Source organism: Mesocricetus auratus, unplaced genomic scaffold, assembly GCF_017639785.1.
Source record: "Mesocricetus auratus isolate SY011 unplaced genomic scaffold, BCM_Maur_2.0 Super-Scaffold_100676, whole genome shotgun sequence".
NCBI classification, from domain to species: domain Eukaryota; kingdom Metazoa; phylum Chordata; class Mammalia; order Rodentia; family Cricetidae; genus Mesocricetus; species Mesocricetus auratus.
Window position 1 is genome coordinate 120,323,814 of NW_024429266.1, and position 12,096 is coordinate 120,335,909.

Genomic DNA, 12,096 nt, shown 5'->3' on the forward strand with positions numbered 1-12,096 from the left:
TTATAAAAAGAAGTATTTAATTGGACTTACAGTTTCAGAAGGTTAAAGTTCAAGGTGACAGAGCAAAAGCATAGTAGCATGAACAATCCAGAGCTTACATTTGATCTACTAGTTTCAATAATATCACTTAAGGGTTAGTTCAACAACACAGAGTTTTTTTTTTAATTCTTTCTTCTTTTTTTGCCTGAAATCAGGGAAAGACACATCATCCCAGGCTACTAGACTTCCATTCCAGCCAGCATCTTTGAGGGTTGGTTGTAGCAGTCTTATTTGAGTCTTAATTCAGCATCACCATCAGGCAGCCTGTGGCGTTGTCGACCTTGGTCTCACTCCAGTACTGTGCTGCTTGTGGATCAGGATGGCACATGGTGCACTGGTGACCACAAGTATAGCACTGGTCCTGGAACTGATTAGTCCATGGTGATTCTGCCCAGCTCTGACTGCTGGGGCAGGTGGGAGGGAATCATGACAGTTTATCCTTTCCCAGGATTCCTCTGGCTCATTCTGAACAGTACAGCAGGGGTACAGTAGGGTCAAACCTCGGCTAGGATCTCCCTCTAGTGTTGAAACAGTGGCAGCCCATCAACCGAAAACATCGCAAATCAGGATGGGGACACCATCTCACACTGACAGCTCACAGGAAGTTAGCAGCCTGTTGATCATTCCTGGAAAGATAAGCACAAAGTAAAATTGGAAAGATTCGAACAAACACTGAATTCGTCAACACCCAGATGACACATTAAACTAACAAGCATCCTGAGCTTACATAATGGCCAAAACAAAGAGGAGAAATGGTCAGATAGTAATTAGTATGGGAGGTGGCCTAAAGCCTAGGCCTTAGGTGGATAACTTTAAGATAGTCTAGTGAGCTTCAAGAAAACAAAAGAACTTAAGTCAGCAGTCTAACAGAAACTTAGATGTGGAAAATGTTTGTTATGTTGCAGTTTTCTTTATTTTTAAGATTATTTTATTATTTTACATGTTAGTGTTTTGCTTGTGTGTACGTCCATGCACCACAAGCAAACCTGGTTCTGTGGGGATCATAAAAAAGCATCAGATCCCAGAGACTGGAGTCAGTTACAAATGGCTGTGAGCTGACATGTTAGTGCTGGGGATCAAACCTGGTTCCTCTGCTAGAGCAACAAGTGCTCCTAACCCCAGAATCAGCTCTCCAGCCACCTATTCTTTATTCCTGAGAATTTCATACCTGTTAACAATGACATATGATAAGATTAGCCTCCCCTGTCCCCCGTTTCCCTTTTCCACCTCTCCCAATATTTTCAACACATCCCCCTCCAACTTCATATTATGCAAAAATGAGGCAATTCACTGGGGCATAGGAAACCTATCAGTGGTTGCATCCTCAAAAAAAAAAAAAGTGATACTCCCTTTCCAGGCAACCACCAAGTGCCATAGCTCTTCAGTGCGAATGGGGTCTGGAGATCATCTGTGGTGGTATTTTTTATGATCTAGCAAATAAAGTTTGCCTGAAGATCAAAGTGCAAAGCTAGCCACACTGGTTAGTCATCGAAGTCAGGCAGTGTCAGTACACACCTTTAATCCCAACACCCAGAAGACAGAGGCAAATGAATCTCTGTTGGTTCAAGGCCACCCTGGGCTACACAAAATTGATCCAGTCTAAAAGAGAAACAGAGCTCACACAAAGGTGATCCCAGCACTTGGACCTTTAATCCCAGTACTAAGGAGGTAGAGACAGGAAGGAATATGACTAGATTGAGAGAGGAATATAAGGCAGGAGGAGACAGGAGCTCAGGGCAGTCTAGGCAGTCAGTCTGCCATGTCTGGTCTGAGGTGGAGGTAAGAGCTAGTGGTTGACTGCTTTGCTTCTCTGATCTTTCAGCTTCTACCAACCCTAATATCTAACTCTAGGCTTTGATTATTAAGAAACGTTAGAATTCATGCAACAATCATCTGCTTCTTCTATGCTAGAATTTCGGCTGACTTGATCTTGTGCAGGTCTTGTGTAGGAACAACAGCTGCTGTGATTGCATTATTTTGATAGCCATGTCATATCCAGAAGACAGCAGATCACAACACTCTTCCCCATGCTCTGGCTCTTATGTTCTTTCTACCATCCTTTTCTCCAATGTTCCCTGACGGGTGATAATATAGAATTCTCTTTCATTTAGGCTGAGCACTCTGGTTCTTGCTCTCAACACTTTGACCAGCTAATGCGTCTTTCCATTGATTGGTGTCCACTGAAACAAAGCTCCTCTGACTAAGGTGACAGCAGCCCAGGTCGATGAGTATAAGCAAATATGTAGAAGGCACTTTGACAGTATGACCATTTATTGAAATATCAATAGTGGGTTCTACTAGTGTGCTGGTGCATGTTTGTCAACATGGTACAAACTAGAATCAACAGGAAGAGGCAACCTCTGAAGAACTACCTGTATCAGATTGGCTCAGTGGAGCATTTTCTTGACTTCTAATTGGTGCAGGAGTGCTGAGCCCACTGTGAGTGGTGCCATGTGACCAAGTTGGTGGGTCAGGGGCAGTAAGTCAATAAAGCAGTATGACTCCTTGGTCTCTGCTTCAGTTCTTACCCCCCGGGTCTTGCCTTCAGCTCATGCCCTGAGTTCCCTCAGTGATGGATTGTGATGTGGGAGTTCTAAGATGAAATAAACCATCTCTTAACCAAGTTTCTTTTGGTCATATTGATTCTCACCATGACAGGAAAAGACAACAACATAAAAGAAAACTAGATACCTAGAGCCTGTGGCCTCCATAGCCATAGGCTTTTGATCAATATTACAGTACCAGGCATGAGATTTCCTCCTGTGGAGCAAGCCTCTAATCCAGCCAGAAAGAGGTTGATTACCCAATTAATACCCATGCCACTATGTTTGGTATTGCAGCAGACAGGGTCCAGTTCTAGACAAGACCAGTGATGATTTTTCTCCACCAGTAACATGAATAGTACCTTCCAGTACTATGTAAGCTATCTAGCAGACAGGGACTTTCTGGTCATTGGTTTCTGTGTGTCCTGAAACCTAAGTATGTAGTCTTCAGCAATAGGTTTGTACTATGTGGTTGTTGTCTAAGCTAGGGTTTTATTGCTGTGTTGAAACACCATGACTCTTATAAAGGGAAACATCATTGGAGCTGGCTTATAGTTCAGAGCTTTAGTCCATTATCATCTAGGCAAGAAGCACTGTGGTAGCACACAGACAGACTTGGTGCTAGAGAGGTAGCTAGCTGGAAGCTCTACATCAGGATCAACAGTCAGCAGAAACAGAGAGGGACATTGGGCCTGGCTTGAACATTTGCAATTCCAAAGCCCACTTTCAGTGACACGCTTCCTCCAACAAATCCAAATCTACTACAAGGCCATACCTCCTAATCCTTGTCAAGTAGTGGCATTCCCTAATCACCAAGTTTTCAAATCTATGTGCCTGGGGTTGTGGGGGATGGCATTCTTATTCAAAACACCAGAGGAATTTTACTAACTAACGGGTTTCCTCAAGGCTTTTGTATATATTTTTAATTTTGGTTGACCTACACATTACACCCTCCTACCCTTTCATCCTACTACCCCCATTCCTGCTTATTCCTTTAAACCCAAGTATCCTCTCCTTCTCCTTCATTTTATATGTATCAGTCCTTTAAACTTATTTTTTAATTATATTGTAAGATAATAGGCTTCTGTATGGCTTTTCATATGCCCTTCCTTGGGCCAGTCCTCCCTTCAACCACCTGGTTTCCCTTTCCTGCTTAAGTTCTTCCAAATCCAGCATTCCACCTCCAGTTCTATTTTACCTATACTACACAATATGTCCCCAAAGTCCCTCTCTAGTTTCCTGGATTCCATTGGATTCCAAGTTAAACTCATAAAACAAATTATTTGAAGCTAGGATCCACATATGTACTGGTTAGTTTTTGCCAGAGGAAACTGCGATTGAGAAATTACCCCCATGAGGTTGCCCTGTGGGCATGTTGTGGAGGAATTGTCTTTGTCAATGATTGATGTGGAACCTACTTTAGGGTGGTGGGTCCCTGCAAAGGTGGCCCTGGGATATACTAGAAAGCAGCATGAGCAAGGCATCGAGAGCAAGTCAGTGAACAGTGTTCCTCAATGGTCCCCACCTCTGCACCTGTTTGAGTTTCTGTTGCCACTTCTCTCAATGATTGACTGTAACTGAGACATGTAAAACAATAAAACCCTTTCCTCCATAAGTTGCTTTTGGTAGTGGTGTTTATCACAATAATACAAAACAAACTATGACAGCACATATGAGAAAACATACAGTGTTTGTCATCTTGGGTCTGAGTTTCCTCACTCGGTACTTTTCCTAGTTCCATCTATTTACCTGAAGTTTTCATGCCTTCATTTTTCTTTACAGCTAGGTAATTTGTTGTAGTATGTACCACATGTTTCTTACCTACCCTTTAGTTGATGGACAACAAAGTTGATTCTGTTTCCTAGGCATTGTAAATAGAGGATGGATGTACAAGTATGAAGATCAGAAGACAATTTGTAGAAGTCTGTTCTCTCCTTTTACCATGTGGGTACCAGAAATAAAACGCAGGTCATCAGGCTTGGCAACAAATGCCTTTACCCAATGAACCATCCCACTGGCTCTATTTTTTAGTTTGGGTGAGCAGGATACCACTTTATTATCTAGTCTGGGATTCTGTGACATCAAGTGATCTTCCTGTTTCAGTTTTCACATAAGTGGGACAACAGTATATTACCATGTTATCAGTTGTGTTAAGGTTCTCTAGAGAAACAGAACTGAGTAAAAGAATGTGTGCGTGCGTGCGTGCGTGCGTGCGTGCGTGTGTGTGTGCGTGTTTAGAATTAAACCCATGACTTTGTGCATGCCAGGCAAGGACTTCACCACTATCTGACCTCTCTACTCCTTATAGTCCTTAGATTTTGGGGACACAGTTTTGCTATGTAGCTCAGGCCAGCCTCAGACTCTCAATCCTCTTGCCTCAACATTCTGAAAGCTGAGACTGTAGCATGCCCAGCCTAATTTTAAAAATGTATTTATATATTGACATTTGGATTAAGAGCATTGGCAGCTCTTCCAGCGCTCCTGAGTTCAATTCCCAGCAACCACATGATGGTTCACAATCATCTATAATGGGATCTGATGTCTGTAGGTGTATATGCAGATGCAGATAGAGCACCGTATACCTAAAATAAATATATATTTTAAAACTATTTAAAAAGCTGGGGGTGTGCATGTCTCTAATCTCAGCACTCAGGAGGTAGAGGCAGGTGGATCTCTGTGAGGTCTACAGAGAGAGTTCCAGGAGAAGCTCTAAAGCTACACAGAGAAACCCTATCTCAAAACACCAAAACCAACCCCCCAAAAAGAATAAACTTCAAAACATTAATAATCACACCGCATGCTGTTTTATCTGTATCTTTTACATCGTGTATCTTTTTTTAAATTTTATTTTCCAGTTTAAATTTAGATAAGAAACGAGGTTGCTTCACAAGTCAGTTCCAGGTCCCTCTCCCATTCCCTCCCCTCCTCCCATGCCCTCCCCCCACCCCCACCCCCACCCCGTTATCCCCTCATTCCCCCAGGGAGAGTGAGGCCCTCCATGGGGGTGTCCATAGTCTGTCATTTCATATAGGGCAGGGCCTAGACCCTTCCCCAAGAGCTCAGGGTGAGAGTGCATCTCACCTTATTCTATGGGAGTCCAAAGTCCGTGACATCGTGTATCTTGATGCCATTCATTTCCCCATACCTTTGCATCCATCCTCCACTCCCCCCTCAAATAAGACGAAATTTAAGAGAAAAGACAAAATTTGAATTAAAACCTAAAAGGGGAAATTTAAAAATCTCATGGAAGTTGCAGTATGACGTAGCAAGTCACTCCATGAGCCCGTTTGTCCATTTATCTTTACTTACAAGTGTTCATTGCCAAGAGTTACTGGTCTGGTTCAAGGTCTCTGGTTTCTAAACTATCTATGCTGGGTCCCCACTAGGGCTCCTCCTAGATATCCTGTTGTTGCCCTGTGTTGTGAGATCCTGCAGCTTTGGGTCTTCAGGTCAGGTCCCTTCAGCAGATCACAGATGGGGTGCTTGTTGGGATGGGACAAGTCATACCCTTAGTCCTGGGCCTGGGCAGAAGTAGTGTGGATCCACTAGATGTGAAATGGGGACAGCCCTCCCATGCTTACAACTTCAGGGCTGGCTTACTCACACCTGCATTAACAGGGATGGCTCTGTTGTACTGCCCTGGTGAGATGCAGGGCCTGCTCTCCGAGTGATGGAGCTGGTGGGGGTCAGGGACAGCTCTTCTGCTCTTATGACCACAGAACCAGCTCTCCCACCTGCCCCAGACCGTGGTGGGTATGGGGGGAGGAGGACAGCTCTCGCCTGCCCATGCCACCATAAGTCAGATGAGTAATGGAGACAGCTCTTCCATGCTCACAACATTGGAGCTGGCTCACCCACACTCCTCTAACAGGGTTGGCTCTCCTGTGCTGCCCTGGCGTGGTGCAGGGCCTCATCTCCCAAATGTTGCAGCTGGTGGGGGCCAGAGGTAGCTCTCCCACTTTTGTGGCCACAGGGCCATCTCTCCTACCTGCCACAGGTCATGCCACCACAAGACAGAAGAGAAATGGGGAGAGCTCTCCTGTGCTCACAATTTCAGGGGTGCTCACCCATGTTTTCACCAACAGCATTGGCTCTATTGTGCTGCCCTTGTGAGGTGCAGGGCTTGCTCTCCGAGTGTTGCAGTTTGTGGGGAGCAGGGACAGCCCTCCCACTTTTGTTACCTCGGAGTCAATTCTTCCATCTGCCTTAGATGTTTAGCTTTTTCCCTGACCACTACCAACAACTTGTGACCAATCCCCCTAAACAATGACAAATATCCATAACCCCTTGGACAACCAAAACCACCCACCCCTAATCTTGGGAATGTGGGTGTCATGTTCTTAAATTTACTTCCTGCTATCTGGAAGTAACAGCATCTTTAGGGGATCCTGAAAAGAAAAATTTTGGTTAATTGTCAAGTCCTGGGAAAGGTAGCTGTATTGTTTGTTGTTCAGTCCCTGTGTAATGGGAAAGTGCAGAGCTTGTCTCAAGTCCCAGCTAGAGCAGTCTGTGAGGCTGGATCATCTCAGCTAGCCACCTCAAAATTGTTCTGAGAAGTTAGTTTGTATTCCAAAGCTGATCTTTAGATAGTGTTTTTTTAGTTTAGTGGTGTTATATAGTCTTGGTGGAATTGTTGTGGAATTCTATCATCTTTTTTGGAGATTTCAGAGTTCCAATTAGGTCAAATTATTCTTTTTCTTGATAATTTTTTCTGGGTAGTTCTCCCTTCTTCTTTGGATGCTTACTTGTCTAAAGGTCTTTAAATTCCTCAAAATGTTTGTTTTTATTTTCCTGGAAAGAAAAAAGCAAAACCTTGCCTCAACCCCAACTTTGGGTAGGTTCCTAATCTAATATTTATCAATTTTCATTTGTGATTTCTCCTGAAATTTTTACCTTCTAAAGGTCTTCTATCATCCAGAGCAGCATGTTTTTTTACAATAGTCATTAGTTCTTTAATTGTTTTTTGAAGGACTTTCCTCCGTGGTGACAAGAAGCACTGAACCAAATTTGGCATGGGGGCCTGCAAGAGACCGCTCAAGGAGTTTCCCCATGGCAAAGGGTTACCTTGAATGTTCCTTGTTGATCTACATTCATTAGCCCAATATCTACCTTTTCCACACCTTCTGCACAATCCAGAAGGGAGGGGGAATCCTGTTTGAATTATATTTAGAAAAATTGTTTCTAGGAACACCCTGTTTATAATCCCTCTTATTAAGGTGACCTTGTTTGCCACAATCGAAGCACTTAACATTTCATTTTTTCTTCAAACCCCTGGAAATCACTTCTCCTATTCAAGCATCATTATAATCCATTCCTCTAAGGTCTAATTATCCCTTTGCATTGAGAATTAACATTTTCAAGAGCCAGAGATTCAATTATTATTTGTCTAGCATCTGAATGTGGTATCATTCTATTTACAGCTGATGTCAATCTTTGTTAAAAAAAAAATCAGCGAAGGTTTCTTTTGGGCTCTGTATGACTTTAGTAAAAGACTCAATCTTCTTTCCTACTTCTTCCATTCTGTTCCAAGAATTAAAAGCTGTTGCATGGCATAAATCCAGGATGCGGCCATCATATACAGACTGACTTTCTATAGGAACATAATCTCCTTCTCTAAGAAGTTGATCTTGGGAGATTTCCATACCTCTAGCTCTACTCCATTGTTCAATGGTCTTAGCCTCAACTTTCCACCATGTCCTCCATTGTAATTGAGGACCAGGCTCCAAGACTGCTATAACCAAGTCTTCCCAATCTTTAGGGATAATTCTATTGCAAGTTGACCACTAGTTTAACATCTGCTTCACAAATGGTGAATGCATACCATATGAGGCTATTGCTTCCATGAATCTCTTTAAATCTAACATTGCCACAGGAGTCGAATCAGCTCTTACAGAGCCTCTATTATTTGGCAATTCCTGTAAGGTTGGTTGTTTGAAACCTTAGTTTTTCCTTTAAATTCCTGTCTAGATTTGATTATCTTTATGATCTGCTTTCCTTAGTTTTTCTAAGGCCTGTATCTTGGCACTCATACCAACCAACTTTTTAAGAGATAAACCAAGAATTATCAAAACAACAACAAGGATTATCAAGATGATAATTAACAGTATGTCAATCCTGGTTGTTGATTATCCTTTTGTTTAATTGTTCCAATTTTAAACCATTCATTGTGTAATCATACAAAGACCTAACTCTCTCCATTGTAATAGTGTTTCCCAATTTTTAGTGTGTGGAAAAAAAACTCTGTCCTGTAATTAATTCCTCCCTTTAAGAATTCCCAACTGTCCCACTAAATCTGCTGCAGATGACCATGAAGATGTGAGGCTGACTGCAGGTGCATAGGACGGTAAAAACCTGACCAGATTTCAAGGCAGTTACCTAGTTTGACAGTAGCCCAAGAAGGGCATCCAGGGAACGCCCACAAGGAAAGAAAAAAGGACAACCTGGCCGGTGGGGCCATTACTCAGGCATGTATTGTTCCAACCTATGCCAGTGTCTACAAAGCCACAGGCAAATTACTTTTTCTTGAATTCATACCCCAAAAGTTGGGTGCCAGATGTAGCACTAATTCTAATAGGTCTGAATAATAAGAACCCAGAAGCAGGCATGGGGGGGTGGCGCTGAAAGATCAGAGAAGCAAATCAGCCAACACTAGCTCTTACCTCTACCTCAGACTGAAATCCTCAGACTGAATGCACAGACTGACTGCCTCAGACTGAAAGAGTGATCCTGTCTTCATGAATCCTCAGACTGAATGCACAGACTGACTGCCTACACTGCTCTGAGCTCCTGTCTCCTCCCACCTTATATTCCTATCTCTGCCTAGTCATATCCCTTACTGTTTCCACCTCCTTAGTGCTGGGATAAGTTTGGTGTGAGCTCTGTTTCTCTTTAGATTCGATCAATTTCATGTAGCCCGGGGTGGACTTGAACTAACAGAGATCCATTTGCCTTTGTCTCCCAAGTGCTGGGATTAAAGGTATGTGCCACTACTGCCTGGCCTCTATGGCTAACTAATGTGGCTCCTGGGATTAAAGGTGTGTGCCACAACTGCCTGGCCTGTATGGCTAATTAGTGTGGCTTCAGGCAAGCTTTCTTAGATCATAAGCAAAATATCACCATACTTAGTCTATAACTCACTACTCCTATCTTATAGCTGAGGAAATAGGCAGGCAGCCCACAAAGTCTCCCAGCTATGTGTATGAATATGAATATTTCAACTAGGTCTTCATACATCTATGCTTGAGGCCAGGAAAATAGACTTGGGGTTGCAATTTAAATATAACCTATATGTAGTTAGAAGATGTAGCAATACTCATTGGCCGAATGCATTCTTATCTTATATATTAGTGCTAACCATTAGTGAAGTTAACTAAATTTGAAGTGTTCTCAAAGTTCATTAATGTACTAGTTATCTTGCTAAGTAACAAACATTTTCTAAGAGGTAGGGATTAAGGGATATCTTGCCAGGGTGCTTCTAGCTCTGAATCCCCCCTAAGTTTGTCATCTCAGCTTCAATAGGTCAGGAGAATTTGTTTTCATGCTCACTTTTGTTGCTGGCCTCTAGTTATTACTATTGACTAGATGCTTTTGTTTCTGGCCACATGAACCTCAGTTTCCCCAAATACTAGTGATGAGCGTGGTGTATAGCAAAGTGATGACAGAGGAGAGAGAAAGACAGACATAGGCATGATGTTCCCCAAATGGAAGACACCAGTCTTCAGTAAACAAGAGGACCACCAACCACTTCTATCCTATGCTCTTTGTAGCATATGCCAGCCTGATCAGGAGGTGGAGTTCAGTTGTAGTCATTTTATTTTTAATGTCTTCCAAAGCAGTATTTATTTACCCATGGGTCCTTTTAAGAGTATATTATTACACTTTATCTATTGTATGTAAGCATGAACAAACATGCACATGTATATATGGAGGTCAGAGAACAACTTACAGGAGTCAGTTCTCTCCTTCTACAGTTCAAACCTTCTGTAGGTTTTAGAGATCTGACTCAGGTCATCAGTTTGGCAGCAAGCTCCTTTAATTGCTGAGCCATCTCGCCAGCCTACATGGGTCAATATTTAAAGCTAGCTACCAGTCTTAGAGACCTGGCATAAGGTTGTGCTGGTCAGTCTTATGTCAACTTAAAATAAACTAGAGTTTTCTGACAAGAAGGAACCTTAATTAAGAAAATGCCTCAATAAGATCCATTGTAAGGTATTTTCTTAATTGGCTCTTGATGGCAGTGCCCTTGTGGGTAGTGCCATCCCTGGGTTGGTGGGTTCTATAAGAAAGTAGGCGGAAGGCTGGGTGGTGGTAGTGCACACCTTTAATACCAGCACTCAGGAGGCAGAGGCAGGTGGATCGCTGTGAGTTTGAGGCCAACATGGTCTACAGAGTGAGTTTCAGGATAGCCTCCAAAGCTACAGAGCAACTCTGTCTCAAAAAACAAAAAAAAGTAGGCTGAGAAACCCATGGGGATCAAGTCAGTAACAGCACTCTCCATGCTTCTATATTTGCTCCTGCCTCCAGGCTCCTGTACTATTTGAGTTCCTGTTCTGACTTCCTTTGTGATGAACAGCGATATGGAAGTGTAAGCCCAATAAATCCTTTCCTCCCCAACTTGCTTTTTCGTCATTGTGTTTCATCAGTAGAAATCCCAACTAAGACAGGTATAATATAGAAGTAGCATAGTCCCCAATCATCTTTATAAAGTGGGAACCTGAGACAATAATCCTGTTTGCCATTATTACACACCTTATTGAAAGTTGAACTTGAAGCTGGGCGGTGGTGGCCCACGCCTTTAATCCCAGCACTCGGGAAGCAGGGGCAGGCAGATCTCTGTGAGTTCAAGGCCAGGCTGGACCGACAGCCTCCAAAACAATACAGGGAAACCCTGTCTCGTAAAAACCAAAAAAAAAAAAAAAAAAAAAAAAGTTGAACTTGGCCATGTGATGGTGGCACAAGCCTTTAATCCCAGCACTCGGGAGGCAGAGGCAGATGGATCTCTTGAGTTCAAAGCCAGCCTGGTCTAAAGAGCTAGTTCCAGGATAACGAGCTACACAGAGAAACCCTGTCTCAAAAAAGTTTCCCCCATACAAAAAATGTTGAGTTGGGTTTGATATTTCCTACCAATGGTTCTCAACCTCCCTAATGCTATAACCTTTTAATATTTCTCATATTGTGATTCCCAACCATACAATTATTTTTATTGATACTTCATGACTGTAATTTTGCTTCTGTTACCTTTTGTAATATAAATATCTGATATGCAGGATATCTTATATGCAACCCCTGTATAACGGTCATCTGACCTCAGAGGCGTCATGACCCAGAGGTTGAAAACCACTGTCCTATGGCTTTGTTGTTTTGGGTGCTGGAATTGGACACATACCTTGGTATAGTCATCAAGCACTCTGCCACACCACTACTCTTATCTTACTTCATACTTCTTGTCCGTAATTTGATCAATGACTTGTGGGTTGTCAGACCATGGACTTTGTGATAAGTAAAACATTTAGCA

General features: G+C 42.7%; 1 protein-coding gene across 1 annotated transcript in view; it reads right to left on the bottom strand.

Moving 5' to 3' along the window:
- LOC106022664 (translation initiation factor IF-2-like) overlaps positions 1 to 12,096 on the bottom strand; it is a 27,671-nt gene continuing 15,575 nt past the window's right edge. Inside the window, exon 3 of the mRNA XM_040737082.1 lies at positions 1 to 665. The gene's annotated coding sequence lies outside the window, so the exon portion shown is untranslated. The remainder of the gene's footprint in view (positions 666 to 12,096) is intronic.